This window comes from Aquila chrysaetos, chromosome 2 (genome assembly GCF_900496995.4).
Source record: "Aquila chrysaetos chrysaetos chromosome 2, bAquChr1.4, whole genome shotgun sequence".
Lineage (NCBI taxonomy): Eukaryota > Metazoa > Chordata > Aves > Accipitriformes > Accipitridae > Aquila > Aquila chrysaetos.
Window position 1 is genome coordinate 45,628,331 of NC_044005.1, and position 17,771 is coordinate 45,646,101.

The 17,771-nt window shown below is 42.5% G+C and overlaps 1 protein-coding gene across 5 annotated transcripts in view; it reads left to right on the forward strand.

Annotated features, from left to right (window-relative positions):
• Positions 1-597: 597 nt before the first annotated feature.
• FUT8 (fucosyltransferase 8) overlaps positions 598-17,771 on the forward strand; it is a 137,325-nt gene continuing 120,151 nt past the window's right edge. For all 5 annotated transcript variants that reach the window (XM_029999176.2, XM_029999208.2, XM_029999162.2 and 2 more), the window contains exon 1: positions 598-840. The gene's annotated coding sequence lies outside the window, so the exon portion shown is untranslated. The remainder of the gene's footprint in view (positions 841-17,771) is intronic.

The window sequence follows — 17,771 nt, forward strand, 5'->3', positions numbered from 1 at the left end:
ATTTCTGTCCTCTGTACGGATCGTTACATTAAAAAAAAACCCCCAAACATCAAACCAACCACGCTGAGCTCCTTCCTGGGGCGAGATGCAACAGCATCGCGGGCGGGGATCTGCCTGTTGCAGCCAGCAGACCCAGCGAGGCGGGGGGGGGGCTCCGGCCAGCTGCCTGGTCAACTCCTCCGCCCCTCTGCCAGCACCCACCGGCAGCCTGCGGCCGACCCTGCCCGCCGGCCCGGCCCGGCCCGGCCCGGCCCCGACCGCTCCCGCCCGCCGGTTGAAGACCGGGGGTACGCAGCAGATAGGCGGGCGGATTGGGGGGGGGGGTAAAGGGGGAAACGTCTGTCCCCCGACGCGCATGCGCGCCGCGCCCTCCAGCGCTCCGTGACGAGAGCGCTCTGGCAGCATCGGCAGCCCGGCTCGCGCGCTCCGATAGGCCGCCTTAACCCCGGTAGGCGCGCGCCCGCGGCGGAGCTCTTCCCTAGTGCGCTCGCGGGGCGGCGTTGGGGGGGGGGAGATGCGTGCGCGCGCGCGCCGTCGGTTGCTCTCGCCGCGCGCCTGCCCCTCGCTGTCAGCGGCTGCGCTCGCTCGCGCGCGGCTCCCCGCCCGCGGCGCGCGCTCGCTCGCTCGCTCGCTCCCTCCTTCCACCAGCGTCTCGCGCTCCGTCTCCTCAGTCCGCCGGCGGCTCCGTTAAGCGGCGGCGGCGGGTTCCTGCTTCCGTCTCCTCACCGCGCTGTCGTTCCCCCCCCCCCCCCCCCCTCCTCCTCGCCGCCCCTCCGCTCGCCCCGGCGTCTCCCCGCGCCCGGCACCCACGGCGACGGCAGCGCGGGCCCCGGCATTCGGGTAAGGGGATGCGGGGGCCGAGCGGAGAGCCGCGGCGGCGGGGAAACGGGTACCGAGCGGAGACCGGGGCTGCTCCAGCCGGCGCTCCCCATCCCTCCCCCGGGCCTGGCGCCGCCGCTGTTGCGACTCCGGCGCTGCTCAGCAACCGCCGCCGCCGGGGTGGTGGTGGTGGCGGCGGCGGGGAGGGGGCCGGTCCCCCGCCGTGCAGCCGGGGTCCCCGTGGGCTCCCTCACCTGAGGGGCGCTGGTGGGGCCTGACGCCGCCGGAGAGCGCGGCGGGGGCCCCGCGCCCGGCGGGGGAAGGGGAGGCCGGGGCTTGGCGGGCGGCTGGGGCATCACCGTCGGCGGCGGGGCCGGGCCGAGCCCGGGAGGGAGGGTGCGTGCGTGCGAGCCCCGGGCGGCGGCGTTGCCCCGGGGAGCGGCGCGGGCAGCCCGGGTTCCCGCGGCGGGGAGCGCGGCCGCCGCCGCCGCCGCCGTCCCGTGCGCCGCGGCCGGAGGGCGCGGGGGGCGGCCTCCAACTTTCCTTGTCCCGGGAACTGCGGCCGCCCGAGGGGACGCCTGGTTTGGGCAGAGAGAAACAGACGGGAAACGTGGGCTTTACGGACGGACCTTATGCTCCAGGGCCGCCTGGTAGCTCGAGGAAGTGGTTGTCTTAACCGGGGTGCAGAGCCATCGGTTGTTGCCCGGGGCTTTTCCCACGGCGACCTTTACCGTGTTTCGGTACGGTTAACTGCTTTGGTCTTGGATTCTGTTACTGATAAGGTTCCGGCGATTTTTCCTCTAGCCAAGTTTGTGCTTAACGTGCGCTCAGGTCTTTCACACGTGTGTGCGAGTGCGTACCCGCTGTGTTCTAGGTGCTCTCCAAAGACCAGGCTCTGACCCTCTGCTTTCAGAAGCTCGTGATTGAGGGTACGAGAATAGGTAGAGACTATAATGCCGTGGTGCGGGTTGTACCAAAAAGCCTATGGGCATAGACGTCAGCTGAAAAATTGCTTGTGGAAAGACTGTAGGTTCCTCGGGGCAGTACCAGTACTGTGCTTGTGTCCTCAATGCACACCTGGTACACTGTGATCCACATGCTGTGTGTACCTGGATGTGGAAAACAACCGTGTGTTCAGGACATTCTTTGCTTTGTCTGTGATCTTGTATTAGCACTTAGCGCCTTTTGTGTGTGTGTGTGTTTATATTGAAACATACGCGTCTGCTGAAACGTGTATGTTTCAGTATACACATGTACATTTATACGCCTATATGTATACGTACTCCCTCTACTCCAACATGCAGTATTTTAATGTCTAGGCGTTAAAGTTAATGGAGTAAATACTTAAGAAGGAGTGTTTAAGCATGGAAAGGTTTTTGATTTTACTGAATTCTTCTTTTCTCTAAGTCATTCTCCGCTGTAAATTGTCAAAAACTTTAGAAAAGTCTGAACTGCAAAAGCAAATAAATGGCCAACATTGCCTGGGGTGCTGCTGCTGCTGCTTGGGGTGGTTTTACAGAAGGCTCTGTTACAATTCCTTCCATTATTAAAGAAACCTAGTTATTAGGAGTTGGAGACTATGCTTTGATGTATTTCCAGTAACGTCTGTTTCTCTGGTTATTACTGGTATGCTTACTGCCAAATTTTTATTGATACTTTGTAAGGGTTTCATATGTTTATGTACCTTAAACTGGCAAACTAGCATATTGCAAAGTTTGCGTATTTTCCCAACAATGCATAATGAGACAACCTTTTTTTTCAGTGTTGAAAGTATAATTAATTATTCATATTTTCTGAGCAAGGAGTTCAGTAACGAGGGAAGGGTAGGAATCAACCTGGAGTGTTGAATCATGCAAATTCAATCTTTTAGTGATGTAGCTGCCAGGACATTTGACAACTGGGAAATACAGAGGGCCAGATTGGAAGTTGTAGCTTGCCTTCTCTTTTACTCTAGTGTCTTCATTTGTTTAAAATTTTGGCCGTTTCGTTGGCTGAGCAACTGAAAAGATATTAGTTGTAGCTAATATTGGAACAAGAAAAAAACATTAGCTATACTTGCTGGAGTAGAAATGGAGCCAATTCACCTGAAGTGAATTAGTAAAGGTAGTACTAAATCACATAGGGGCTTCCTTTTGTTTTGACAAACAGAGGCTTGGTTGTATAATGGAATGTTTATATATTACCAATATTGCAGACCATTCATAGGATTAATCTGAAAAATTGTATTGTTGGTCCATTCCCGTCTCTCTGTAGCTGTATAGAATTGCTGCTTTATCTGTCAGATCTCTTCTAAACCAAATGATTTTCCTTGTCTTGGAATTTACGTACAGTAAAAAAATAATAAACAATAATTTTACATATACCTTACCTGATCAGTCTGTTCATTGGCATTTAAGGGGGTAAAGATGAAGAAGATTTGGACCTGAGTATTTAAATCCTTGTTGCAGAGTCAGAATTTAAAATAAAAATTACTATAATCTTAGGCTGGTCTGGAGGGGGAGCTAGCGTCAAAGCAAAATGTGACAATTTTTTTCTAGACTCATTCAAAAGCTTGCTGTTTGGTCATAGAATATGCTTCTAATACAATAAGGAAAACAAATGTAGATGATGCATGCTATGTGTGATTGCATTAATATGTATCTCTTTTATATGATGAATATAATCTGCAAGTGAAGTGATATTTGTGTTTTTTAGGGAAATAATGCCTATGTTTTGTTATTATGCAACAAAAACTATCTTCAAAGAACTTTGAAGTTGCACGATCAAGCTGTCATAAATCATGAAATGCCAGAATTGGGGATTCTTGTAAGAACTATAGTTTGGCCTGTAAATGTAAGGTTAAATGTTAACACTTTCCCCTACAATGTTTCTTTCAGTATATAGCATAGAATGGCATAGATTGTGTTTGGTGAGCAATATTGAATCTTTTTCCTTGGTATTGAATAATGTGTGGCCTTACTATTTGTTATGTGCTGTTCATGCTGTACCTTCTTAACTTCCTCTTTTGCTGTTTCATTACCTTCAGTATCTAGTGCCTGCATGTTTCACTAGTAGTATTTTCACAGACATCTCTGGAGATGTGTTATGTGTCCCTTCATGTTGAAATATCCAATGTAGGGCCTTTATGATATGATTTTTCAAAATAATCTATCAGTCTTTTAATGATTTGCATGTTCTACAATGTTTTCTCATAAAGGTCTGTCTCCCTATGTAATTTACTAACAATAACCTGGCTTTTCCTCTCTCTCTCTCTCTCTCTCTCTCTCTCTCTCTCTCTCTCTCTCTCTTTTTTAAAAATAGATCGCTTAACAGGGATCCATGAATGCATATGCTAGAAAAGACCTCACTGATTGATTTGTAGTATGGTGTCTGTTGATTTAGACTGCAAGGATAAATACTTATATCTGCTGCAATGTTAACCCCAAGACAGTAAGTCCAAAATTTTGATGAAGAGTGGATTGCCCATTGAAAGTTTTGGTTTCTTTTTTTTTTTTTTTTTTTTTTTTTTTTTTTTTTAATGATTTGCTTGCAAGGAACAAGAAGAAAATCAAATTATCCCAGACAATATTAATTCCCTCTCTTTTTCTGCAATACCTATCTTATTAACAGCACACTTGCCACCATTTGCAGTGCATATGGCAAGGTCCTTACATAATATAGTGTAATTATTTAGATTTTTTTTAACATCTTGTTCAGTAATACAGCAAGAGTACCTTGCACACAAGGGCACAGAGAACAAGATCAAATAATCTTTAATTTTTGTGATGTGACTATAATTTTTTTTTTTTTTTTTTTCAAACCAAGCATCACGTTTTTGGTACTCATCTCTTTAAAAAAAAAAAAAAATTCTTTGCACATAAACAAAATTTTCAACATGCTAGATTAAAAAAGGCAGCAACTCTGATGGACAGGAGGAAACCTTTTATCATATGGGATTGCATTATAGCATATAAGCCTTTAGAAAGGCTGAAATTTGTATATTTTGCCATGAGACTTCTGCCACTTGAGCTAGCAGAGAATGTGATACTATTAATTTGTAATTCATCTGTGGTCCAACTGATATGGTCTGTGAATGGTTTACTGAGATTTTTAAGTGTTTCAAAGTAGTGAGAAACTCTGGAGTCTTGGGTTCTGTTTTAGGCTCTGGGAATGAGCATGTTCTGGTGGATGCTGTTTTTTCTGCCTATTCCTTCTGTGATATCTACTTAAATATCTTCCCAAAAAATCCCTATTGGGACATCTGTCCCAATCTTCTTTGCCCTATTCTGAAATTTTTATCACAATCCTATTTTCCCCATGTAAACAGTTTGTTTCTTGCTAAAGGGCTTCTTACCTGAGATCCAGAACTGTTGTGCAGGGAGATTCTAAGTAATAAATTGTTTATCCGAGTGTTCTTTCACTGTTTGAATCCTGTCCAGCTGTTCACACTCCTGTCTGCTGATCTCTGGCTTCTGTCCACTCTCCTCAGCTTCACATCCAGTTCTCTATCATGGCTAGGATCTGTCCTCTCTCTGTTCTGCGTTTCCATTGGCTCCTGTTCTGTCTTCTGAAGTTTTCCAACTTCAGTGTTGTACTTCATTCTGGTCTTCCTGCCTAGCTGGTCTCTTATCTGAATTTGTTTTTTCCTTTCCTACCAGCCTTCTCACCCCTCTCAGACTTGGTCTGTATCCCAAATTCAAGGTTCTGTTCACCATGTCAACTCTATCAGCTTTTTCCCACATTGCACTTCTTTCTTCCGTCAAGTCCTATTGGTCCCCCTCTTTTCCATCTCTTTGTTCATGTGGGTAGCTCACCTTTTCATGCTTGCTGGGTCCAGCAAGATATCACTGAGAAGCAATTTAGATGCCAGTGGTCTATCCTGATACTCAGGAAAACAAGCAGGCCTATCAAGGGATGAGCTTGGCTTAACAGGGAACTCTTGTCTGAGCTCCAGTGATAAAAATGGGATATACAAACAGTGGAAGCTGGGACAGGCTACAAAGGAGAAATTTAGAAACATTGTCCAGTTATGTGGGGATGACATCAAGAGAGCCAGTGCTTACCTAGAGATGACACTTTCAAGGGAGGTTAAGGGCAACAAGAAGAGTTTCTTCTAGTACGTTAGTAGTAAAAAGTTGGACAAGTAAAATATGGGCTTCTTTCTGAATGTGATTTAGTGACAGTGGACACGGATAAGGCTGAGGTACGCAATGCTCTCTTTTCCTTAGTGAGTCTTCACCAACAAAGTCTCCCAGGCCTCTGTGCTTAGTGGCAGGGTTTGAGGAGAGTAGCTACCAGCAGTGGATGAGGATTGAGTCGGGGATTATTGAGAGAACTCGAATTGTACAAGTCCATGTGGCCAAACGGACTGTGTCTAAGGATGTTGATAGGGCTGGCCAGAGTCACAGTGAGGTTGCGACCCATCATCTTTGAAACATCTTGGATATCAGGAGAGCTTCCCAATGACTGGAGAAACGCATAAGTTGCACCCTTCAAAAAAGGCTGAAATACAGTCCAAGGAGCTACAAAGCTGGCTGGCTTCCTTTTCGTCCCGGGGAAAATAAGGGTGTGGGTGTTCTTGGAACACGTTTCTGGGCACAAGAAGAAGGAAGCGATTGGGAACAATCAGCATGGATTTATCAAAGGTAAATCATGCATGACTAGCCTGATTGCCTTCTATGGTAAAATGGCCGAATTTTTAAATGAGGGAGGAGCAGTGGATTTCTTTTACCTTGACTTTAGCAAGGCTTTCAGCAATGTCTCCAACGATATTCTTGTATCCAGATTTGGACATGACAGTCTGAGTGGATCGAGAACTAGACGACTAAAAGACTGGTTGGATGGACTCAGAAAGTAGTGGTTAATGTGTCGTATAGGGAGGTTGGTAACAAGTGGGGTACTGCAGGGATTCATCCTGAGAAGGTGATAGAGGTGCTTTTGTGCTTGCAGAAGACACCAAACTGGGGGGAATAGTTGATATGCATGAGGACAGGGCTGCCATTCAGAAGGACTTCAGCACTGTGAACACAAGGCCCACCTAGAACCTTATGAAATTCAAGGGCAAATGCAAAGTCCTGCACCTGGGAAGAAAGAGCACCTTACAGTGATACAGGCTGGGGACTGACTTGCTGGGAAGCAGCTCTGCTGGAGAAACCTGGGATCCTGGTGGACAGCACTGACCATGGGCCAGCAGCAGCATGCCCTTGCAGAAAAGATGGGCAACAATGTCCTGGGCTCTATTAACAGGAGCATAGCCAGTAGATGGAGGGAAGTGGTTATCTCTTTCTGCTTGGTGCTCATTAGACTGCATCTAGAGTACTGCACTCGGTTTTTGGACCCTCAATACAGGAAAAACATTGATAAACAGAAGTTAATTTGGTGGAGGGCTAACAAGTCGGTTAGGGAGCTGGAGCACTTGCCCTGTGAGGAGAGGGTGAGAGAGCTGGGTTTGTTCAGCTGGCAAAGACGTGGCTTCAGGGAGATCTGACAACAACCTGCTGGTGTTTTTGAGGAGATCACTGAGAAGATGGAGTCAGGCTCTTTGTTGAGGCATGTGGTGGCAGGACAGGAAGCAGTGGTCATAAATTGAAACAAAGAAGGTTCAGATTGGATACAAGGAAAAACTTTCTCTCCATGAGTGTAGTCGAGCTGTGGAAGAGGTTTACTGGAGAAACTGTGTAGCTTCTGTTTAGAGGTTTTCAAGACCCAAATGGATAAAGCTGAGCAACCTGTTCTGATCTGATAGTTGACTTTGAGCAGGAGGTTGGACTAGGGACATCTGGAGGTCCCTTCCAACCTGTATTATCCTATGAGTCTAAAACTGTGGATGCTTACCTCCCAGAAGCCTTATACTGGAATGCAGTCAGTACAGACAGAATGAGTAGGTGACTCATATATAACATATCAAAACAAAATCAATAACAGTAACGTTACAGTGAGCTTGACAGAAGTATCATTTGTGTGTCAGGATATGCATTTTGCTGTCTCTTAGGAAGATGCATGTGGAACTTAAAGCATGCAAGTGATTAAACTTTTTAAAGAAAAAATAGCCTTTTGTAATGGGGCAAAAGTGTATTTTTCTGTAGCTTTCCTTGGAAAGGGGAAAAAATATGTTTTGCATACAATGAAAACATTGAAGTAGCTTAGCTTTGACATGGACACCTGGCACAGAATGGGTCATCTTGGAAAGCCTTTGGCAACTTAAAAGAAACTGAAACATGAATCTTCTACAAGGAAGTATCTGGCAGCCTTAAAAATAGGTGATCTTTCTGGGTCATTTGTCATGATATGTATGTAAATTCATATTATGTAGCTCATAATGCATCACTTCAAGGTGGTGATTTTCTGACTGTTAAATCAGTTGCAATCAATTCTGATTTTTTTTTTCCTCCCAAATATATGATATGCTAGCTCCCTCACATGATTATTGCTTCTTCCTGTTGTTTTCTCCTCTCCCTCCCTCCCTCCCTCTCCACATTTTCAGAGTGGGAATGGGGAACAAATAAAGGAGGAGAAGCAGTCCTAAGATACGAGGAGGCCAGTAACTGTTTTGGAAGACTTTTGGCTACAGGTCTTCAAATCAGAAGAGTTGCCTGTAGCAAAGAGCTACTGTAAAATGACAGGCTGGTGTTTTTTTTTTTTTTTTTTTTAAAATTTGTTTTTTTAATTTTTGTTACTGAAGTATGAGATGCTACATGAGGAAATCTTTGAATGACCCTTTTCTGAGGTTTTTGCTCCTTTATTTGTATTTACTAACCTGTGGTCTTTAGGGATCCTCCCTAAGACAAATGGTGATTTCTGTAGCAAAGCATAGTTTCCAGTGAATCAACCATTTTACTTAGTTCCTTCAAATATTAGATATTAATAAAGCATAATTTACATAATTTATTTTCAGGTATAATACATTCAAAATAAAATGAAACACTTCAGGTGTTGGTCATTCTAGAATTTGGTGAAGTTTGTGCTGCTACAGTTGCTTTATGGTACCAATATTAATTCTGAATGTGAATGCTTTTTAGGAGTCTGCTTTCATTATGTGTTTGCTTCATAACCTTATAGTGGTAAGGTGAATAATTTTCTGTAATATTAGAGAGTTTCTTTTGTGAGACAGTTAATAGCAATGAATATCACCATGACATTATTAATTCTGCAAGGTAAAGACTTTTTAGAAGCTTGTGGAACATTGCTGTGAATATCTTACGGAAGTTAATTCTGACTTGCTGTGTGTTAAACTCTTCTTCAAAGCTTTGCTCATACAAAAGGTTTTGTAAAAGAACAGTAAGAATTCTGTTTCAACAACCTCCCAATGGTCATCTTTAGTTTATTAAATTACTTATGTTGAACTTCCCCATAGTTTGGTTAGAACTTGCACAGTGTCATAATAATTTTTTATGGTAAGTCTGATTTGTATGGGTACAAATACATTTGTCAAGCTTTTTGGAGGTTTTTTAAATTTTTTTTGGAGGTGTTTATGTGCATATATGTAATAAATATTAACACAAGTATTTATCTGACATGCTGTTTATTGAACAGTTCATAAAACTTTTTTTTTAAAAGGAATTCTTTAAATTATTAGTGCATTCAATTACATAAATTTCTTCTTTAAACTCTTTGTCTATAAGGAGATTTCTGTTGACCAAGTGACTCATTTCAAAATGTGAGCTTTCAGATTGCCTGGAACCTATGTCTTTAGGTCTGTGCCTCTATTTATGATGATAAAATATGTAATATACCTGAAACATGTATACAGGTTTCTGATATGCTGTACTTAGCTGACATCTTGTATCTTTTTGGGTCTTTGCAAAACAACTTCCTCTGACAATCAGTATGGATATTCACACATTAGATGATTGCATGCTTGAGACTGAACAGCTTCTGCTGTTGCAGTGTATGTAGTGGATTGATGGTGTCTCTTCTCTCTCTCCTGTTTTTCTCTCACTCCAGTATGGACTGAGCACGATGTTCTATGGTATGGAATATCCCTTTGGCTAGTTTGGGTCAGCTGTCCTGGCTGTGCTCCCTCCCAGCTTGTTGTATACCTGCTTGCTGGCAGAGCATGGGAAACTAAAAAAATCCTTAACTTTGGATAAGTGCTACTTAGCGACAACTGAAACATCAGTGTGTTATCAACATTATTCTCACACTAAATCCAAAACACACTGTACCAGCTACTAAGAAGAAAATTAACTCTGTCCCAGCCAAAACCAGGACAGTTGTATAAGACCATCATGGCAGGGCACATTATGTCTTTAGTTTCTCTCAGTGGTCTAGGCAAGCATTTGTTCCTTATTTAGGGCAAGGTTTGAATTCACAGAAGAAAAAAAAAATTAAAAATATATTAATTGTTTCCCCTACTTAATGGTTTTGTTTCACTGAGACACCTTTGTGATATTGAGCCATGCTTTGGTATGCTTAGATAGTCTCTGCACTTCTTTTTTCTGTGCTCTGGGTTTCTTAGCTTTTTAAAAGGTTTGGAAAGACTTGCTCACAGATTATAATCTTCTGGATGTATGTCTTCACATTTCTGTTCATTAAGTAAGTCTCTGTTTCACAGTTCTGTTGGGGTTGTTTTTTTTTTTTTTTTTTTTAAACAGTACAATGTCTTACTTTTTGATCTGTCCATTGCTTGGGGTGTTTCCAAGTTATAGCAGTTGGGACAGTATGAATTACACCTTTTTCCTGATGTGGCCCACTGTTAAGGTCACAATGGCATTGAAGGATGTTCTCCTTGAGTTGTTCTTCATTGCAGATGCCTATTTAACACTCTGGATTTTGGGTTGAACTGCTAGACATTCTCTCTGCAACTTTTGTTGTCTTTTAACTTCAGTGAGGTGGTGCTGGACTAGGTATCAATACTCTTAAGTTTGCCCTACCATGCTGTAAAGATGTATGGCAATTTGGGTAGTATGTCAGCTTACATTACACCCTATGACAACATCTTCAAACTCTGCAGATGTGAGTGTGCTTTGTGTACTTTCTAGGGAGCAGGAGATGCTATCCCTTGGCAGGTTGTTGATGGCTTCTTCTGATGTAATTTTTTCCCTTCAGTGGTAGCAGGACCCTTGGAATGCGTGTGAGAAAGCTCTTTTATCCTTCTCCACTTGATTACAATGGATAGTGCTCTTGCAGGATGAGGGATTCAGTATAACCTAGAGCAAAGAAATGGTGATCTCTCGAGGGGCTAGACATACATATAAGATACAGAGAGTTCAGCATAATTTAAAATGCTTGTTTCCTTTTCCTGTGCAACATATTGCAGTGTCATGCGTAGGTAATGATAGATAATAACTGCAGATTCTGTGTCTACAGAAGTGCTGAGAGAACTTTGTCTCTACTCAGTTGATTGCTCTTCAGACCTCTCTATGTGTGTGCACAAAATCACTTGCTTGCAGTTTATCCTCAGGCACGGTGAAGACACATCTCTGGTATACCTCTGGTTGCTTCAAGCTATTGGGCTAACAATAGGAAATATCCCGAGTATGGAAATCTGACAGTAAGGTCATAAAACCATGTCTTGAGATGTAACAGGATAAGCTGGTATCTCTCAGCCAGAGATGTTTTGATCCTAGACTCTCCACAGAATGAATTCAAGATACTATTTTACAGAACATTGATTTTTGCTTACTTCCAAGTCCACTGCTTCCTGAAGTCCTACAGGAGATAAGATCCTGCTCTTCCTGCTTTGCAGAAACAGTTACAATTTTGTGGCCAGCTATACTATCAGTTAGGACTTCCAGGACTCTGCCTTTCATGGCACATTTTCTTATGTAGATTGTGAGTACATCTATTTCAACTGTATCAATCTCAGGTTCAGTATTTGAAAGCTATGACTGTTTAGGGTGGGCTTGCTCATTCTTCACAAGTATAGAAAGGGAACTGTCAGACTTGTATGCCTGCCTAAGTGGATTAGTTAGCTGGATGCATGTCTCTAGTGTTGGTCCGTTCACAGTTACAGTTGATTCTCTGCTGAAACAAACTCAAACAATTTTTTTTTTTTTTTTTTTCCTGTGGCAGTTTTTCTCATTGGTCTTACTTTGAGGGTTTGTCTGTGCTCTCTCACTCTACAATTCTGATATTTAAGCAGGGAACACTCATGCCATTTTTCCCAGAAAATGCTCCATGTTATGGGGATACCTGAGTCCACTGCCCTTTTATAAAGGCATTTTTTGTGGTTTGGCAACCTGCCATCTTTCTTTCCTTATGCAAGTTATTTTCTTGGCTGTATCTAGACAGTATGTGCAGAGTCGACCATTGTGAGCCACTCTCAATAATCTTCAAATGATCATGGCAATTGGGAGAAGTGCCTAAGGACTGGAGGAAAGGCAGTGTCACTCCTATCTTCAAGAAGGGCAAGAAGGAGGACACAGGGAACTACAGGCTGGTCAGCTCACCTTCATCCTAGGGAACGTGATAGAACAACCAATCCTGGAAACCATTTCCAGGCACATGAAGGACAAGAAAGTAATCAGGAGTGGTCAGCATGGATTCACCAAGGGGAAGTCATGCTTGACCAACCTGATGAGTTTCTATGATGAAATGACTGGCTTGGTAGACAAAGGGAGAGCAGTGGATATTGTCTACCTAGACTTCAGTAAGTCTTTTGACACTGTCTCCCGCAAAATCCTTGTAGAGAAACTGATGAAGTATAGGCTGGATGAGCAGATAGTGAGATGGCTGAAAACTGGCTTGATGGCTGGGCCCAGAGGGTGGCGATCAGTGGCATGAAGTTTAGTTGGAGGCCAGTAACCAGCGGTGTACCCCAGGGGTCAATACTGGGTCCAGTCCTGTTTAACATCTTCATTAATGAGTTGGATGATGGGGATAGAGATAGATAGCTGATGACACAAAACTGGGAGGAGTGGCTAATATGCTAGAGGGTTATGCTGTTATTCAGAGACCTCAACAGGCTGGAGAAATGGGCTGACAGGAACCTCATGAAGTTCAGCAAGGGGAAATGCCAAGTCCTGCACCTGGGGAGGAACAACCCCAATTGCTGGGCATGGGACTGGCTGGAAAGCAGCTTTACAGAAAAGGACCTGGGGGTTCTCGTGGACACCAAGTTGAACATGAGCCATCAATGTGCCCTTGCAACTAAAAAAGCTAACAGTATCCTGGCCTGCACTGGGAGGAGTGTTGCCAGCATTTTGAGGGAGGTGATCCTTCCCATCTGCTCAGCACCATTGTGGCCACGCCTGGAGTACTGTGTCCAGTTCTGGGCTCTTTCGTGCAAGACAGACATGAACATATGGGAGGGAGTCCAGCAAAGAGCCACAAAGGTGATGAAGGAGCTGGAGCATCTCTCCTACGAGGAAAGACTGAGAACTGGGGACTGTTTAGCCTGGAAAAGAGAAAGCTCAGGAGAATCTGATCAATGTATATAAGTACCTGAAGGAAGGTACTGGAGTCAGGGTGAGGTAAGAGACAGACAGTGCAGCGTACTTTCTGGATCTCAGTAAGAAAGGCCTGACAACAAATGGCTTAATAAGATAACTGCTTTAATAAGGCAGACAAAGAAGAGAAATATAGATAGCTAGTAAATCTTACATCTCTCTAGGTGCTGGGCACCCCACATTTATGCAGCACCAGATGGAGCCCGGATGGATCTTCCCCTGGTGCACTGTGCAGAGCAGAGCAGATTCTGTCTGTGGAGAGAAGCTCTTCCTTCTGGTCATTTGAGCTATGATGTAATTCACTCACAAGAAAACAACTCTATTCTTAAAGGATGTTCTTGTGAGAAATTCTTGCTGCACTTTTAGATAAAGGCAAGACCATGCAGGTGGCGTAATCACCAGTACCAAGGGGGAACTGCTTGCAGGCTCTTCTGTTACAATTAGCTGGCTGAGTTTAACTTGCGGCCAGTGTCCACTCAGGTTAACTGTTACGTGGATCACTAACTCCTAAATGTTCAACTGTCTCTTGGTCAGGATCAATACAGGAGGGTACAAAGAGGGCAGAGCCAGACTCTTTTCAGTAGGCCCCAGTGGCAGGACAAGAGGCAATGGGCACAAACTGAAGCACAGGCGGTTCTGTCTCAACATAGGGAAATGCTTTTTTTACTGTGAGGGTGAATGAGCACTAGCACAGGTTGTCCAGACAGGCTGTAGAATCACCATCTTTGAGACACTCAAAAGCTGTCTGGAGACACTCAAAAGCCATCTGGACATGTTCCTGGTCAACTGGCTCTAGGTGGCCCTGCTTGAGCAGGGGGTTGGACAAGATGACCTCCAGAGGTCCCTTCCAACCTCACCCATTCTGTGTTTCATTGCAGTGTTGTGATTTGATGTTTGTTTTCTCAAGGGAGGATGTTCTTCTTTTGGCATTGAACACTTTTGCCTGTAGTTGAGACTGGATTCCAAAAAGAGAGTTGTGCCAAAACCAATATTGAGACTACTCATCTCGTGAGCATGCAGGTCACTAGAGTTTGAGCTGTGTATGGGTCTTAATTGTAAAATGGCTTCCCAGGTCTGAGTTATACTTTCTACAAGCATTTTGTTATTTATTGCATAAGCACTAGGAATAATTCTATATTTAATTGAATGGTCTGATATGCATCAACTTCTTTTCATTGTCCTGTCTTTCATTGTCATAGTCTTTCTTTCATCTTTTCATTGTCATAGTCTTTCTTTTTTAATTTACAGAAAGAGTCTGAGGATGTATAATGTTCTTCACCTTATGTCAGATGCAGAATGGAAAGCAGTAGATCTGACAAAGGGTTAAATGAGTTATGAAGACAGAGGGAGCACAAAACTATTAGTTGAAATGTCTGAGGCATGTAATTGCTCAAGGTCTGAATGTATAACAGAATTCTTGAGTATTGGTTGGCAATTTTTGCAATTACGGTTAGCTCTTGTTGAAATAACGTTTGATAAATACGTTAACATGTAATAGGACTTAACTTTCCCATGCTTTTGTCATCAATTGTAATAACTGTAAAGGAATTTTTACGCTAGGTTAGACCTATTGGCTATAGCCAAGTGAATCGTTCAAGCGCTAGTGACAGCTTTGCAAAAAGTAGGGAACTGGTAGGTAGCAGTACAGTATTTCTACTGGGATGATGTCAACTTGTTCAGGTAAGTAGAATGATTGAAATTAATTTTTTAAATGAGGGTGTCTCATTAATTTACCTGAAGACATAATTGCAGTGTTTTCTGTATTTTTACTTGAGAAAGTTGTTTATTTTTTGAGGAAGTTTTAACTGAATTCTCAGGTTAAGTGCCTGAGGGTTTATGCTGAATTGTTGAAATTAACTTGCACTGAGTACTTAAGGATGCTATTCTTTCTGGACAGCAATTTACGCAACTCAATATTTTGAGTTTCACCTGTCATTAAGATACCCTTTTATCCAACTTTTTATGTCAAGTTGACATCAGTTGTCATTTGGAAAAGATTAAATATAAATCCTTTTTATCTGCAGCTTTTGTTGATGTGATGTGTATTTTTTTTTACACCCCCCCCCCCGCCCCAACTGATCTTTGATAGGTCCTTTAATATAATGTAAAATTTACTGGTTTCTTAACTTTGGGGATCCCTTCTGTAGTACTTTCACCTGGCAGATTCCAGGTTTGCTCTTGGTTGAATAACATCCTGCTTTCTTAGGTAGAGCCACCCTCTCCTTAAAGTAGAAATTTGTGAAAGAATTATGTATTTTAGAAGACAAGCATAAAATTGGCTATGATACAATGTAGTAATGATTTTCAAGTATTGTCAAGTCATGCCATGTTGGTTAAGGCATCTGTATGATATTTTGAATGTTTTGCTACAGATTGTTTAGGAAAATAAATGATTAATCTTGATGGCTTTTTGTTTTTATAGATTTATATGACCACTTTTTTATGTTTCTAAAAATCTAAGCTAGTAGGTGGAGATATGGTTTAGTGTCCCATCAGAAATGTTAACCAAGGTATCAATTGCATCGTTATTTTTGAAAATAAATGTAAAAAATAGTAAGCGGAATTTTATCTTGTTAATTTCAGAGTACTATCTGAAAAGTCCATACAGATTCTGAACAGCCTTCCTCTGACTTTCTTAATATTTATATAGCTAATGTAACACAGAAACACTTTTTCACAGTCTTTAAAGGTCTATTTAAATAAATTTTCTCATGATACTGATGTGTTGCAATATCCTCACACTGTGTTAGACAGCAAAGGTGCATCCTGGGAGTTCATGAAGATTATGATTTCCTGCTGAGAAGTTAGTAAATAGTGGGTGTAATTCAGTGGCACCTGCAACTCAAACATACTTAGCCAGTACAGTTTTTCATTTATTTTGAGGGGGTTTCCGTTGATCTGACTTCTAGGACAGCAAAGAACTGCTTGTGTACTTAATGTTTCTCTGTGCCATTTCTGTTATTCAAGTGCTTCTCAAAGTCATAAACAGGAAATCTTTAGATTGATAACCTTTGTTAGTGGCTTTTCTCCTGAAGTCTCTTAGAAATGTGTAGTATTGTTGTTGCTTAAACTTCTTACCTTCCCTGGCAGATGCAACCACAAGATTGATTATTTTGTTATCTGACTTAGACATATCTTATCAAAAGAGGTGATAGCTTTAACTGTGCTTCTTGAAATCATAAGTGCTTTGGAATAGAAGCATATGGAATGCTCCTTTGGACAGTTCTTTTCTTGGCTGTTGCTTGAAAATGTTGCATCAATGTGGTGTTTATTGACTGCCATCACTTGGTGTTGAAGGGTATCTAGAGCTCCGAGCCCTTAGATTATGACATTTTTTATTCAGATGTTAGGTCAAATGTGATTATCGAGAAAAAAGTGTTATGAACTGTGGATTCTCATCTGAGAATTCTTCAGCTGTGTTTGGATGTGCTGTGTGAAGACTTACTATTATTTTGAAGGTGGATAGTCCTAGGTGTGCACAGTTAGTATGTACTAGCATTAAAAAACACCCCAAATACAGTGTGACAGTATTTAAGAATAATCAGTGTAAATACTTTTTGTGGTGTATTAATAGCACATATATCAGTGTGAAACGTTTCTGCTGGAATGTGGTAAACCAAAATGGAATATTGTCCTTTGAACTGTGATTTCTAATGGCATTTATACTATTGCAGGGGCCTGTCTTCCCTAAGCTGCACTTATTATGTTTGTGTAATTAGTGAGAGTTACTCGGTCAGCATATGTAGTGTGTGGAGAAAAGATGTTTGGAAGGAAGAGTCATCAGTTCTTGGGGATGCAGTTTAAGCCTCAACAAAACATTTTGTGTCTCAGTTCTCTTCTATCTTGCTCTTTTTTAGCTTGAGACTTTCTATTTTCTGATGGAGATGTATGAAGTGACAAGTTTGTCCTTCTTTATCCAGTAGGCTCTCTAATGAGTTCAATGATGGACAGCACTGATGTCAAACTGTATCTCTGTAAAACTATGCGTATAGTGAAAGCTACTGCAAAATGTGGTTTTGCATCAGGCTTAAGGTTACATCTCAATGTTTTTTAACATTGTCTCAACTTTTTTTCTTTCATGCTTTCCAGAGTTCTTCCATATACTGCCTTTTCCTTTCCTACTGTCCTCTTGCTGGGATCAGGATTTAGCAGAAAACCCAAATTCACAGTTCTATATCCCTTGGTGTTTGAGTACCGCCTTGTCATCTTTGCATGGTGTCCGTCAGCACCTCTTGACTGCTGTGGGAAAGGGTGATCTAAGTGAAGCTGTTGTTGCGAAGGAAAATGGAAGTGGTGCTTGGTATAATTTATGAAGTTCTTTGCTCTATGAAAACTAGCTTATAGATACAGTATAGATTGTACATATCCATATTATATAGATATACATATATACAGAACTATATAATTACACCAGATTATATCTAATACTGGTCACATAGGGTAGTTTATACCACAGTCATAGGATGGTGTAGGGAAACCTGAATTACTACCAATATATACTTGTCTTGGGAATGAATGAAGAACTCTGTTGTGGAGCCTTTAACCCACAGTAAATTCACTGCAGTGAGTCTGTTTGCTTTCTTT